Source organism: Hevea brasiliensis, unplaced genomic scaffold, assembly GCF_030052815.1.
Source record: "Hevea brasiliensis isolate MT/VB/25A 57/8 unplaced genomic scaffold, ASM3005281v1 Scaf2, whole genome shotgun sequence".
NCBI lineage: Eukaryota > Viridiplantae > Streptophyta > Magnoliopsida > Malpighiales > Euphorbiaceae > Hevea > Hevea brasiliensis.
Genome location: NW_026614695.1, coordinates 4,462,877 through 4,468,876, shown reverse-complemented (window position 1 = coordinate 4,468,876; position 6,000 = coordinate 4,462,877).

Here is a 6,000-nt window from a genome sequence, read left to right as displayed (position 1 = left end):
CGTAATTTGGATAAAACAGTTCTTCAAAAACCTGTAAAAAGCACTTCAATATTTTTCTCAATCTCAAACTCTAGCATAATTCAACACAAATCCACAATAATTTTTCAAAGACTGAGATACAAGAAATATAATACAATTTTTATATGTCCAAATAACTCATAATTTATTTTGCAACTTTAATGTACAATTTTAATTTACAACTGCTCAAAACCAAGAACACTATATACATACAGTGAACATACATTACAATATAAAATGCAGAATATGGTATACTCAATATACCCGATGATTTCTCATTGAATGTACTAGCGACCTAGTTTGTCACTGTCGGTCTGTCTACTGCGATAAAGAATGAAAGCTATCGCTGAGTAAAATTTACTCAGTGGTGCACAATAATAATTTGAAATGCGATATATAAATCTTTTATTGACAGTTCACAAATCAAATGATTCACAATTCCATTTCACAATTTACAAAATTCACCTAACACAAATTTGATCAAGTAATTGAATAATACCATTTTGCAAATCAATAACACAATTCGATCAAATAACTGAATAATACCGTTTTGCAAATCAATAACACAATTCGATCAAATAACTGAATAATACCGTTTTGCAAATCAATAACACAATTCGATCAAATAACTGAATAATACAATGTTGCTAATCGATAACATAATTTAGGCCATGACACAATTTTTCCACACATGCCGTGTTGTACACCACGACAAGACACACTCACCCCAATAATCGAAATCAATGAGGGAGGAAGTTAGCTGAATAATGAGTACTCATCCACACTCACCTCAGACTGGCAAGTCAAAGAGGGAGGAACATAATCACACTCACCCCAGACTGATAGGTCAAAGAGGGAGGAATATATCACACTCACCCCATAAATGGAGGAGGAACATAGTAATAGTTTCATGCCAAATGTGAATCAAAACAATTTCAAATCACAATATTTCATACAAACCATAAATCACATTTTATCTCAAAGTTTCCATTTGCAAAGTTGGCAACACAATAAGTTCCAAATAATATTCCCAAAACCAAAGCAATCAAAAATTATTCATAACTCATTTCTCCAAATAAATTTGCTAGTAAGAGCAGTGAATATAAAAGTATTGTGCACGGACACAATTTAAAACTATAATGTTGAATTAAATTTTTAAGTAGAAAATGAGAAGTCAAAATTATTGTGCACAAACACAATTTAAAACAATAATATATAAATAATCGTAATTTATTTCAATTGAAAAATTCAAAAGAAATAACTATTGTGCACAAACCTCTGATGACTGTCTCTTGGCTCTGACTCAGTGTTTCCTTCCCCTCCCTGAGTCTTTGCTAACTGAGAAACACAATTTGAAGTGTTTCAGTACTCATTTAAACTGTCTCTAACGATAATGCTTGATAATTAATTCACTAAATTCATTTATTCGCTTAGTCAACCTACTATGTCGACCCTTGGTACATTCTAGGTAATTTAGGTTTTAATGTCATTAATATGTCACATTCGATAGTCTTTTAGGGTTGGTACATGTTACCAAATTCATTTCCATGTATACTGCATTTTCTTGCGATTTGTTGGATTCCGGGATACTAGTTTGACCTAGCCGGACGACCTAGTTTTCTCAGTTTTCGGGTTTCGGTCAAAACTACAAACTTGTAGATCTATGTCTTATGGAACGCGGGGCAAAATATCAGGTCATTCTGAGTTATGTAGGCCAAGTTATGGTCATTTTACTATTGCTGGTCAAATTGCACCAAAATTGGTCATTTTAGGTCACTTTAGGTCATTTTATGTTCGGCCAGTTTTTGGACCCGAACTTGTGCAAGCTGTTTGACTTACTTATGGTCATTTCTGGGCTTTGGTGTCTTCATAAGACTTGTAGATATGGGTCTTAACTATTCATGGTTAAAATTTCAGGTCAATTGGACCTGTTTTGAGTGAGTTATGGCCTAAACACTAACTGCTGCCCAAATGGTCACTTTTCTGGCCTTACTTGCACTTAATCCGGATTTGGTCATTTTTCAAGCTACCTTGCAAGCAGAATTTTGGCAAGCTTCCTTCATGAAAGTTGGCACATTTTGTGCCTAGTTTCACCTCCAATTGGTCTCATACAAATTGGAGCCACACACTTAAAGTTATAGGCCTAAAATACAAACTGTCTTATTGTAATTCTTGCATACATATCAAACATCACTTTTAACACTCACCAAACTTAACATTCAATCTAATTCTGGTTGTACCATGACCTAAACATAATTCACAACACATTATAGGTCATTTTGGCAGCTTACAATTACATTCAATGTGCACCAACAAGTGCAGAATTTGCCCAACTCAATTTACAACAATTTAACTCCATAACCAAGCTCATTCACATGTCCAACCTTCACACCACTATACATACATTCAAACTGCCATAACAACCAACACATTTTAACATCATTATTCCATAAACCAAGCATGAATTCTAGCATTCTTCAAGAGTTAACAAACTTCCACAATGGTACACTTACATTCCATTACTTTCCAAGCTTTAAATCTCATTTTACATTTATATATACTAAGTATACATTACCCAAACAATTTCATACACAATATACATTTAATCAATCATTTAATTCACCATTTACAAGCACAAATAAACTGCCTTCAAGGTGTTTCCATGGCTGCCAAAAGTACACATTCACATTCAACATCAAACCTCAAAAATTTCTTCATAAATCAAACACCCATAACATCCTTACAAACTTTAACAAAGCAAGGATGAAGGAAATGGACATATACCTCAAGTGAAGCTTGTCAAACCTCTTCAAATCTCTCCCTTTTTGCTCCCAAAATACTTCCCAAGTTGTGTACTCAAACTTTAATGAAGGAGACTTGAAGAAATTGTGGCTTGATCTTGAGTGGATGAAGCTCCACACATGGATGGCAATGGAGGTTTTGGGAGCTCTTCATCTACGGCAATGGAGATTTCTAAAGTTGAAGATGATATTTTAGTGGAGCAATCTGCCCACTTAATACATTTTAAATTCCTTAGTGGTCCACTCACATAAAATCAATCTTATTTTATGTTTAAAATGTGTTAATTACCTAAATTGAACCCCATTTTTGCTATTTATATTAGGTACCCCTAAATTAATTTTTCATTATATTTTCCAAGTGTAATATTATTTATTTTTAATGAAAATTTAGGTCAAAAGACAACTCGGGGTGTCAAATGACCACAATGCCCCTGTTCGGATTGCATTCCCGATTTTTCGGTAACACCGGGTTTTGTCCGTTTTTCGATTTCTCGCTTTTCTTTGTACTAATTATTTAATTTTTCTTTGATATTTCTAATGATATTTCTACTTCAATTGATGTCTCTTTAACTCCTCAAAATATTTTTTAGGGTTCCCCGCGGTCCAGGGCTAGTCAACGGTCCACGCCGTGACTTCCCGGTGCGGTTACCCATCGCTAAGGTTCTCGGCTCGCTTAACTTAGTTGCATTTCTTTACTATTATTTTTTCTTTATTTTTCTTGTATTTTCTTTTCTTGTATTTCATTATTTAATGTCTCCTCACTCATATCGAAGTGTAGTTCTAGGCATTCTAACTGTCCGGACAACACTGGTCACCGGAACAGTAGAACGCACTACCGAACTTAGGGGTGTTACAATTCTCCCCCCCTTAAAATAAATTTCGTCCACGAAATTTTTCCCAATAGCCATCTTACAATAGTCATACTTTTATTTTCTCCTTTCCATATGATCGTATAATCTTCTTTCTCTCAAATTTGTATAAGACTTTTAACAATCTAATACAACATTTAATTTGTTTGTATAACACCAATCTTCTCTTACTATTGTCCTGTCTAATATTTCGATTCATGTTCCTTCTTGAATGACCCTTGAGGTCATGTTAGAATCATTTATCTAGTCATTGGTCCTCTGACCATTCTAGTCCATAGTCTTCCTCACATACGTAATATTTCTTTGTTATATTTGAACCAACTGTTTGAATTTTTACTTCCATAACTCTTTTTATCTGTCAATATTCTATAACTTACTTTCTTTTGTACTGAACTATAACCTTTCAATATTCTAACCTTTGAGTTTTAAATCCCTAAGTAGGATTTTCAAACTTATTTCTAATAATTAAATTCTGTCATGGCATAACTATACTAAAACAGATGCCGTTGACAACTATTCTTATCTAGGTGTACTATCGGATAGTACGTAGCTCTACACAATAATCTCAAGTCAGTACTGTAATCTGCAGCTTACAGTATAAACATCAAGAACATTGCATAGTTACTACGATACATCCCAATAGATCAAATTTTCCTATCTTTTATCCTTTTCGAATTCACTAATATCCCGAACTTATTATGATTACAATATCCATTAACAATTACTAACAGTGACATCCTTGCCCTCATCTAGAGCAATTCCATTACTGCATCTTACTTTTACGTCCTCTTGCCTTACATTAAGTAGGCTCGCCAATTAGCTTTATAATTTATGGTGTGTTAGAAAATACTTTTCGCTAATAAACTCTTTCAAAACTAATTTCACTTATTATCATAATCCTTATTTTAAAGGGCTAATCACTAATGCATCAAAATTTATTCCCCTGTAAAGGAATAACAATAGAACATATAGTTCTAACACTAACATAAAAGTATGCAGACCCCAGGTCAAACAATACATATATATATCTTAGTTACTATTTGAGAAAGTACCAGCAATAATATCAAAAGTCTAAGTCTCTTCTCTCTACCGTATAGCGTATACTCCACGGAGCATCACCTGCTCGGGTGATTCACAAGATTCGACTTCTAGGTGTACTACCCTACCTCTACCTTTGCCTCTACTAGCGATGGTGAACTCTTTGGGGTAGAAACTTGGGTTTATCCCTTTGGTGTAGTAAATGATCGAATGACCTGGATTTACACAATCCCTAGCAAAATGGCCATCTCTCCACGGTTAAAACATGCTCCTACGGCTCTATAACATACCCCACTATGTGGTTTACCACAAGTTTCACAAAGTCGATCGACGATTGCATTCCTGGTTTACGTTGAGTTTCTTTGATCGGATCGAGGTGGTTTCTGTCCAGAAGATCTATCTCTACCGGACTTCCTACTATCTCTGTTGTATCCCCCAAAGTTTTTCCTCTTTCCAGTAAGACCACTAGAACTCTGTTCTACTGACTTTCCCTCTTTTTCTGTCTTCTCTGATTTCTTTTTCTCAGAAGCTGCTTCAGATTCAATTCTTTCTAATTCTAATGCTTGAGAAATAAGTTCAGAGAAGTTGTTATGTTTGAATCCGACCACTTGTAATCTGATACTAGGCTTCAAGCCGGTTTCAAACCTCTTACATCTCTCCCTACTGGTAGAAAGTAAACTTACTGCATAATCACTCAAGCGAAAAAATTCCCTTTCATATTCAGCCACCGATCTACTCCCCTGTTTCAAACATAGGAACTCTTGCAGTTTCTGATCTACATAAGCATCAGGGACATATTTTTGTCTGAATTCTCTAAGAAAGTCACACCAGGTTAGCACTGCAGGTTCTACCAAACTGTGGGGAATGGTTTTCCACCAGTCATAAGCATCCCCAGTAGCAAAGATCGAGTATTCAAATCGAGCTCCTCATGCAAAGTCAGTTTCTTGAATACCCTATCCATCCTTTCTAACCACCGGTCCGCCTCTAGAGGATCTATCGTCCCTTGAACTCTGTAGCCCCATATTTCATCAATTTGTCATATTGTCTAGCGTAAGGCGTGGTTGTACCATCGTGTCTGTATTGGGGCTTGAGTAGGCACATTACAAGCCATTTGTTGGAACATTGCAGCCATCTGAGCGAAGCGAGGAATCTGCGATGCTGCGAAGTGGTCTTTGCTGAACCATCGATATTATGTAGGGTGGGGCATCCCCTTGCACCTCGGCCTCTATAGATTGATCATTGAACGATCACCCTCTTCCATAGTCAATGCGAGG